The 10,527-nt window shown below is 38.6% G+C and overlaps 1 protein-coding gene across 3 annotated transcripts in view; it reads right to left on the reverse strand.

Annotated features, from left to right (window-relative positions):
* Nucleotides 1-2,576, reverse strand: part of nat16 (N-acetyltransferase 16) — a 30,205-nt gene extending 27,629 nt beyond the window's left edge. For 2 of the 3 annotated variants that reach the window (XM_053858845.1, XM_053858844.1), the window contains exon 1: nt 2,381-2,576. The gene's annotated coding sequence lies outside the window, so the exon portion shown is untranslated. The remainder of the gene's footprint in view (nt 1-2,380) is intronic. The other variant, XM_053858846.1, reaches the window with a different exon arrangement.
* Between the last annotated feature and the right edge of the window lie 7,951 nt (nt 2,577-10,527).

Consider the following 10,527-nt stretch of genomic DNA (forward strand, 5'->3'; position numbering starts at 1 on the left):
TTACGGTTGGTGTTTCACAGCCACAAAGCTATTTGTATTTTATTATTTTAACCTGCTAAACTGACCAATTATGTTCGTGATCAAATTCATTCACAGGTTGTTGGGGATGGAAAAGGCAAAAAGACTTACCGATGATTCCATTGTGTTTCAACACCAACCCATGAGATACTCAGACAAGTCAAAATAATAGAAACAAGCATTATCTTTAAGAGAATAGGTCTTTAAAATACAAAGCCTTCATCCTCGTTTTACCTACCCTCTATATACAGATGAAAAGGTAAATTAATATATATCAAGACATTTGGTATGATATGAAAATACCACTGTGCTACATTAGTGTAATATGATGCAGACATGTTGGCTCAACAATGAACGTGCCAAGGTTGACAATTGAGCCTTTGAATAAAGAGCAACAAAAATGCATCATGGCATAACTGGATGTCCACATGTGTCATTATGTGATAGCACCACATTGGAATGGGACAATGCCCCACTTTGTCTTCACTTTAAAAATTCCAGTTAGGACAGTTGGAGCACACACAATGAAGACCCACAATGTTCCCACTAAAGTATGACGGATGTTCAACCTATAAACGTTCAATGAATGAATTAGGGTTGTCAATAGACAAAAATTTTAATCTCAAGTTAAAACAGTAACCCAGTGCGATCACTTGAGCTGAGTTAACGCGCGATTAATGTCAAATAAATCACACATTAGTTCTAAATGTAACTGAACGGAAGAAGCTATTAACACAAGAGTGGCCAATAATGCACTGTTAGGCTTTTGGCATGTTTTGATCCTGTTCGGTGCCTCTGAGGTTATTCTAAAGAAAGTTCTTGACAGTATCTGTTATGTTGGATTGTTGGAGTAAACTAATGAGTGAAGCAGTACTGGCCACTCTTGTGCTAATAATATCTGCTTTCAAGTTACATTTAGAACAGATACAAAATATGTGATTAATTTTCCATTAATCGTGAGTTAACTCAGCTTTAGAAGAATCAATTTTTAATCAGACAGAGCTAAAATTTACAGAAATTTGTCAATGGCTGATGCACCATTTGGCATTCAGTCAGTATGTGATACTGACCCTTTAAAAAATCCACACAAGGATGTGGAGCATCTCTCGGTTATTTGCTTTCAAATGTCTGAACGTTATTGAGTAGCCAAAAGGTTTCATCTGTCTTAAATGTAAATGAGCGATAAATATTCAAGGGTGTCAGATGGTCTGTTCAACTGATTAGAAAAAATACTAAATAATCAATAGGAGGGACAAAAAAAAGTGGTTACCATAGTATTGATCTGACTTGGATTTGGTAATTAAACTGCTTCCTGGTCAATGTTTAATAAAGGATACATAGCATCTCTGATTCATTTGTTAATGAAAATGACAACCATTTTCGATAAACGTTGTATTTTTGTTTTACTAATCCAGACTGAGATTTACATGTCTAGAACTAAATATCTATAGATATACAGAGACTAATAATTATTCCACTTTGCCAATGAAAAAAAAAATCACTTTTATTGGCACATCGGCTTAACATTCTACTTTAAGCAAAGAGAAACCTTCAAAATTAGAATTTCTTCATAAAAAAAAGGAATGTAGCAGAGCAGTCTCTTTTCCTCAATAGAGTGTTAATCAGGTTGCATCGGAAAATTACCGTCCTTGCGGACAAATTAATCTGATGATCACGAAGAAGAGCTGCAGACAAAACTGAAAGCAGTGAAGTGAATTTGGGACGCATTTAACACTCTCTATATTCAACGTCAAGCAAATTACTTAGAAGTATTTTTTTTCTGTACAATTCCATTGAAAAACAATTTAGATGAATAAAAATGAAAGTAAACCTACATAAAGGATGTTGCTACAAAGGGCTAGGTTTTGGTGATTAAAGCAGAAAATGTTTTAAATTTAAAACCAAATATATATTTTGTTTCTTTATATTTGACTGTCCTAGATTCAAATGAAGCCAGCTCATCATTAAGAATATACACATTAGAAAGATGAAGAGCACATTTAATAGAAAGGTCAGAACTCGAGAAAAACGCCATTTAAACACGAATGAATTCAGACAGGAGCTTCGTCATGAACACCGAGCTATAAAAAAAAAGGAGAAAGGGGGAGACAAAATAATCCCACAAATCTATTCAGACACGAGTGACAGCATAATTTCACAGCATTACGTAATAGAAGATTAAAATTGAACAATACCAGGCTGTCACAATTCAGCCAGCGGGCCCTCTTGGCACCACTGGCCCGTGTCGGGATGTACACGGCTGGTAATTTTCCTTTAGAGGACCCTCATGGAGGCAACCGAGCCCTCCGCTAACTAACCGGCAGGCTGCAGCCTCTGCGGCCGTCAGCTGTGCGGGTCTTACCGCGGATGTGAGGACCGGCTTTAGACGGCGGCGGTGTCCTAGGAAGTCGGTTGCGGTCGGAGGATGAGAGTCGGTGTCACGAGCTGATGCACGAGCGCCACAGATCCGGTGATGAATAAAGGACAGACCTGCTCAGTTCGGGATCCACTGGAGGCTCAACGTGAACCACAAGCCCCGCCCTGCCGGTCCGCGACGTCACGCATCCGCGCAACATCACCGCAGCCCCCTCCTCCTCTGCCGCCGCGTGCGCGCGTGCATTGTGTGTGCGCCACCGAAACGTGCGCAGACTTTCAAAGACGCTCCCTTTTTTTTTTCCATCATGTCGCGTCACGCTGACAAGAACGAGAGCGTTAAAACGGCAGTGCACCCGGTGGAGATGAAGAGCAAATCTGCTCAGTGATAGATATGATTCACTGGGAAAGAAATACTGCGCATCCGGAAATACACGCCGATTTAATGGAATCAATTATGACTGTCTGTTACGTTTAAACACAATTTTAGTCCAGAAAGTGTCCAAAAAAATGTAACCATTAAGCAACCAATAAATGGACAGGTGAAGTATTAGCAACTACATGGACGCCATTACTCATTTCCATGATGATGGTGTTTTTAAAACTCAAATGAGTAATACCAACTGACTTCTTTCACCAATAACTGGTGTCAAATCTCTGGTGGGTGAATTAGCACACCCATTCTCACATCACCTTTTATTTCAGCGGCCAGTATCAAATGTATTTTTCATAGTGATAACGGCAAACAAGTCGTGCAAGGCTCTCACTGGAGAGAAACCACAGTATATTCCTCTGAGGTTGGTTTCCTGTGAACCGCTCTCCACTCCAGTGTCCGCACAACCTGAGCAACCATGGCCCTGAAAGCTTATCCCAACAACTCCCATACAACCCAGCTGTCTTTGAGCAGCTGCGTGGGAGTGCATCCCGCAAAACTTTTATTTCTTCTCTTTTTTTTTTAGAACTGAAATTTCTACCCAGCTCTCACTAATTGCCAGCACTAGAACGCGTACAAGAAACTCATGTCGTCCATAGTTCCTTTTTGCATTTTTGGTGACGCACACAAACAACAATGGCTGCTAAATTTCCTAAAGGGCCACATTTAAAACTGTAAAGGCTGTGAGGGGTAATCATTAAAAGAAAGACAGCGATGACTACAAAACATAACAGAAAAATATCCAAAATGTATGCACATATAAGTAACAAGGACAAAAAGAACCTAAAAAGATTAAATGTAAGTAAGGACATTAAGAAGTGTAAATATGCCATGAAACCTATTGAAATATTCAATTTTATATGAATCTGAGGAACAAGAAAAACACACAAAAATGACCAATCGAAAGAAGAAAATTATAGTCTTCAAAAAGAACATGCTATATTTACTGCTTATTTACTGAAGTGGTGAAATTGCAACATATCAGTTTTAGTTTTAGTCTGATGTCAAATGGGCCACAAAAATACAGGCATCGGGCCGCATATGGCCACCGGGCCGCACATTGCCCAGACCTGCACTGTGGCATGCCACGAGCAGCAGTACCCTTTTCGGCATCCTGTAGGTGGACCAAAAACTGGGCCTTGGGGATTAGTGAAGTCAGGCTGGGTGATATGGTCTTAGACTCATATGCCAATATCTTTTAGATTATTATGATCTCTGATTTTAAATAATGTGATATTTCAACGAAGCAAATACATGACAAGAAAAAAGTATCTCAACCTCTTTTATACAAGGACATTCAACAAAACCTTCCCGGAAAATATGAGGAGCTGCGAAAATTAAGTTAAACTATTATTATTTCTGCCGTTGGAAGTACAAATCAGTGCTCCAGAAAATAATAAAAAGCAATAATAGTTGTTGCACATTTACGGTAAATAAATTAAAACGTTAAGCCACACGCAGGAACTATGTTTGTGGTGGGGTGTAAAGCACAACGCTGCTTGCCGATGCTTGCAAGGAACATTGTTTCATGATAGATGAGAATAGAGGTCTTCAGCCAGCCGGAGCAACTGAAACATTATGCAGTTTAACCATCTTCCAAGCAGATGTTTGTGTGCAGTGTATCAGATTTGTCTCGCTCCTACCTGCTAACACGACTGACTCGTGGCAACTTTTACAGTAAGGGTAACAGCTAACAGATGATTTGTAGATTTTTCGTCAAAATGAGCTCCCTGTCATTTATTGAGCACACCATGTTTTTGATTAGTTTGTATTTGTATGATGATAATGATCAGTCCTAAAAGTGGAGCTGAAGTCATTCAGCTGTGTTGGCACAATGCAAAGCAGCAGCTTTATTTAAAACACAGAACAAAACAGTGGTGATTCAACATGAAAATATTTCAGAAATTCAGGATAATGTTGCTTCAACTTCATATCCCTGCCTGTCTCAACATCAATATTACAATATTGATGTATCGCCCAGTCCTAGACTGAAGTTGCACTGTGACTTTGATAGGATCCAAATTCAAAAAAGAGAAATGGGAAATACTGGAGGAAAGAGAAGATCATGTTTAGACTCTATCTCCTGCTAAAGAAGATCCAGTTATGAACAATGAACGACCCTGCTCTAGAGTCTGAGGTCCTACATAAGGTTATCAGATTCTGCTCTCTTGCAGGGTCAAGATAATTAGCCTGAGGACGTTGTCAAGAGATGGATAGAGCAACATTAGTGCGTAGTAAATCTAAGAACCCACCCACTTTTGTGGAGGCACAGCTGGAGTGTGATGGACGGTCCACCATTGTGGAGGTCAATAGGGTGGTCAAAAAAACTCCACAGTGGAAAAGCCACACAGATTGTTGAGATCCTTTCAAAAACACTCAGGGCTCTGGATGTCGAGGGTCTCTCATACCTGACATGTCTTTTTGATTTTGCATGGAATTCTCGGACACAGCCAAAAAGCAAAGGCTTGTAGTCCAGCTCCTTAAGCAAGAGGTTGAGTGTGTGACTGCCAACAGAAGTTTCACATAAAATATCTAAGTACTCTAAAATGTTGCTTGAGTGAAAGTTGAAAAATAAACACTAAGTCAAGTAACAATAAGGTTTAGTATGTAACTAAACTGCTAACTAAATTGCAACTATTGTGTATTCACTGCAACACAGTACTCAAAACTGTACTTAAGTGCTGTAACAAAGTAGTTGTAGAGAGACCTAATTCCCACAAAACAAATGCATCGATGTCCAGAAATACTTATATTGCTTACTTATATAATACCTTATATTGTGTTGAAGGGAGCGTGTGAGGGAGAAGAATTCATGGGTAATCCCTCTCACTCACACACCTCTGTAGTGATTTCCAAAATGGGTTAGAGCCATCCAAGGACACTGCTGTCCATTTGCCAGAACCCTGGGGTCATGGAGGGTGAGAGTTTCCTCTCTTCAGTCCCAGTTATTCTTTGCTGTGGTCAAAAAAGACCCGAGCTGCACTTGAGCACACTGAAGAGTTCAGCAATAAAATCAAGGATTAACATTGGTCAGATGATCGCATGAGGAGCAGTGTGGGAGTAGAAATCTCAGTGGACAGCATGATAGACCATTCAGCGTGAAACCCCATCCGATGTTGGTTTACTCCTTAGGTTGCAGGAGAGTTGTCTAAAAGTCATTTACCAACAGCAGATAAAAATGATCAATTTCTTATCATTTATCTTCTTGCTATGTTGTATTTTGGTTTCATGTCATCATGAGAATGTCACTTGATAGATCACATTTTGGGCTTGTGTCGGACCAACTTTCTCAAGATCCTCGGAAACGTAATGACTCATACTCATACTGCATCATCCTTGGCATTATTACTTCATACCCTTGTTGGGTCCAGAGGGGCTGGAGTATTTCCCTGTGCTTTCCCTAGTCTCTCATCCTTAACTTAACCATCCAAAACACACTTTAACCAAACTTAAGCCTTAAAGGCCTCCACAGGGAGATGAAATTGGACCTCACTAGGATAAATATGCTAAAACACATGCACACATTAGTTTTGATATTTGTGAGGACCAATCATTGGCCTAATGCTTTCCCCAGCCTCTCACCTTTAACTTAAGCATCCAAAACAAATGGTTAACTTTTACCTGGACTCAGAACTGAGCTTGAGTCCAATTCTAGCAAATTACTTTTACTGGCGTTCTAACCCTCTTAGCCTTGTGAGGACAGGCCAAAATGTCCTCACTCAGGAAAATGCTGACAAAAAAAAAAATGTATGGCAAAATATGCCCATATACACACACACATACACACACACGCAGCCACACACACAATTCACAGCCATCTGTCTTTTTTCATCTCACCTGACTCCTCATGATAAGCATAGTGCAAGCTCTGGAAATATTTATTAATTTATTCTTTGTGAATTTAAATGTTTACTTCCGTGTCTCCTTCATGTTACAAATTCTGCTCCTTTCTCCAATGACAAATTGGCTTGAAACAGTTTCACTCTGTAACTCTGTAATTTGCAATAGTCTGCTCATACGGAATGCCAGGAGTGGCAGAATTAAATGAAAGAAGGGATTGGAAGTATTTCTTCTTGTTAAAGTCTATAATTCCATTCCCATTAATCATCATTTAATTCTGGCACTTGTGGCATTCCATATACTCATAGGCACCTTTCTTACATAACACAACTACTAATACTACAGTAGCAGAAACAACATAGTGATTTCTAATAGTAGAAATTAACTACTAAACAATGTTATATCACTATAGTATGGCATCATTGTAAAATAACGTTTATGTACAATATTATGCCAGTATTAACATATAATATATTCTTTTCAGTTTGACCAGGATTACAGTACAGGATAAAAGAAATCTTGGGTGTGGACAGTGGACAAGAAAGTGTTGTGCTGAAAATGAAAATGAAAAGACATGGTTTGTTTCAGACCCATCTAACACACTAAGAATGAAACTGGTTTGAGTTTTGCTTTAAGAATCTTCTAACGGTGCTGGAGTTCATTTATTCATTATATAGCATCTTGCATTTGTCAGAATTCAGCCCAGCTGCATTATTTCTACACTGCAATTATACTTCATGTTTAGCATAAACAGTGCGATTCCCTTCCATGCTTCCATCACTACAACGACCACATTTGCGCATCAAAATTAATTATGGAAGAATGATGTGGATTCTAAAATAATTATCTATATTTTCCTGTTTGGCTTTCCAGAGACGGAAACATAAAACTGACCAGTTGTTGACGTTTGACCCCAGAGTCCCAGCACCTGTTTCAGCACACCGTCCAGTCCAAGCTCTGGTTGCTGCTTATATACACACCGCACGCGTGGCTTTAAATAAAACACGCAACTGACATGGAAATTGTGAATCATAGAAATGCGACGGTGGAAAAGATATGTGATTCACTAACTCCCTCATTGCTGTGTATGGAAAATTGTGTTGCCTCCTATGTGATCAGGCTAGTTTTCTACTCCAATTTCTAATTGTGTAAACACAGAGATCCCCCAACACTATCTCCAAATAAAAAAAAAGAAAACAGATTTGTTGACATTAAGTGGATGGGTTGCCTCTCCCGAATGGAAAAGTCTGTAACCTTGGCCTGAGCAGTCAGGATTAAGGTTGGTTTTGACTTAGATTAAATTTGGTTTCAGGTTTCCTGTTAGAACAATTTCAACAAAGAGCCACCACCACTTTCAGTGACAGCTGCTGCAAATCGGAACACCAGAAGAAGGAATAGCTTCTCCATACAGTCTGTCACAATTTTCTCACTTTCATAAGTGCAGGAAGACTTTTGGTGTCCACTGGTGTAGTACGTGGAAACTGCAAAGCCGAATTTAATGAAACTTGCAGGACTGCGATTCATGGATCAAGGCAAAGCCAGAGTATTTTTAGATAGCGGCTGCCAACAGTGGCACAAACTGCTCTTTTTTTATCAGAGTTTGGAAGTGATTTATTTTAAAAAGCCATTGGATCATGACGGTCTGAATCAAATACTGTGCTGTTATTAAATATGTGTATGTCCTATTCATGGGAATAGGATTCGAATGTATTAAGAAAAAACAGATGGAGTGAAAGCATTATGAGGTCGGAACAGAGTAGAGCGTATTTGGGAGATCTGGTAGTATTTGACTTTATGTGAAGTACTTTAGAGACAGAACTGTACTTAAACAAGAAAATGCAAAAACTAGATTGTACATACTTTATGTGCATTACAGCATGTATATGCACGCACACAAACATGGATGTAGTTGGAAAAGTACAATGAAATTCTTAAAGCGTCTACTTGTACATATGTTATGTTCTTTTAAGAGACCAATGAAAGTCTGATTTTCTGTCAATACAAATGCATGTACATGTACGCTAGCTTTGGCTACAAATGTAGCTTTCTGCCACTCTTGTGAGTGAGGTATGAATGGATAATGGTTTCCATAAAGCATTTTGGGTGTCTAGAGCAGCACTATATAAATCATAGTCATTATTATCAAAACTGTTAATTTTGGGAAATATTTTTTGCCAGTAAAGTGAGCACTCTGAGTTTCAATACTGGCTAGTTCTCTCTCTCATCACTCTCTCTCTCACTGTTCACCGGAAAATCACGGTATTGAATAGAAACTGAGGATGAATGAAAATGAGCTGAAGTGGAGCGTCAACACTGTGATGCAGGACTGATTTGTGGCACAGGCAACATTTGTTTAGACACAAAATTACTCACTCTGGACTCAAAATGAGAAGTATTTCAAAATTATCTGGATGCAGGTGGCGACTGCACCATGTAAACGAACACTGCACCCCACTCAAAACTGATCAAAATCATTCATCAAAAACGTGGTTCAAAATCAAAACAGTTTGACCTTAATGACTGATTTCAGAAAATGCAATCAAAGTCCTGTTAGCTCAGACTGAATGGACAAACATTTCCATTGCTCTACTTTCTAACTCATCGGAGCGTGAAAGCTAATCAATGTCAGTCAGTGGCGAGCGATGTTGGGCAGGAGTTTATCACACATCGTGTGCGAAAACTAATAGGAAACATGTCAGGAAATGTTTCCAGGTTATTGGCTCAGGTTTATGCTCCTAATGAATATTGACATGTGAGAGAGAAGAAAAACAAATAATTATTCTGGACTACTGTTTTAAAAATTATTTTCCTAGCTCTGAGAAAAGTGTGATCACCATGCCGCAGCATGCTAGAACACGTGCATTACTGCCCTCACTGTATATAAACGTCCTTATACCTTTCACCATGCTGTTGTAAAACCTGGCCCGAGACTATTGACGTATAGATGTGCTCCCATCTGTGTGATCAATGGCTCTCCACAGCTGAGACATTCTGATTGGGCCACAGTAGAATCAATTATAAAAGTAATTTAGTTCATTAGCGCTTTCCCGATCTCCTCCTCTGCCTTGACCTCAGTGATGGAACAGCACGCTGTCATCCTTACTGGAGTAGTTTGATAAACGTAAGATTTATGAATTAAATAAAGGCACTTTTCAGACTGTATTCATGATGAAATGATTATACATGACCACGAAAAGCTAAGCTTTTGACAAAGCCCCTGCTGTCATGTACATCCTGCATTTATTGAATGCAGTTATTGAGTTTATGTAGTATGTTTCATTAGAATGTAAAGGGTTGCTATGTTTTATTTAATTATTTTTGGTAAACTTAAAATATTTAAACAATGATTTTTTTTTTATTTTGTATTTTCTTTTTTTCATTGTGACAAACAGCTCATCGGAAATCTGCATGTTGGGTGCCCTCTATTGATGATATGACCAAAATGCAGTTACAAAAGCAAACGAGTTTTACGGTAAACACTGAGGCAACTCAGAAATGATGGTAAACTTAGTAGAGTCCCCTCCCTGTTATTATTTAAAGCAATTCCGTGTTTTATATTTTACTAGAGCTAAATAAAAGTGAGCAATTATTATGCTTATGACGAACCACAATGAGATTGACAGAACTTGAATTTATTAAACTTGGATGTATTTCATAATGCATGATGTTTCAATTACATTTAATCATCGTCTTTTAAAGCGGTTTGTTTATCATCCTGTGAAAAATGAAAGCCGTCATCTTGCCTCAAGTTTTTTGACGAAACTGACAGTGCATCCTTTAATCTTTCATGTCTTTGACAAGTAATTATATATGCTTATTGAAGGAGTTCCACGCCAACTAATATTTATTTATTTTATTATTTC

Source organism: Synchiropus splendidus, chromosome 3 (assembly GCF_027744825.2).
Source record: "Synchiropus splendidus isolate RoL2022-P1 chromosome 3, RoL_Sspl_1.0, whole genome shotgun sequence".
Taxonomy (NCBI): domain Eukaryota; kingdom Metazoa; phylum Chordata; class Actinopteri; order Syngnathiformes; family Callionymidae; genus Synchiropus; species Synchiropus splendidus.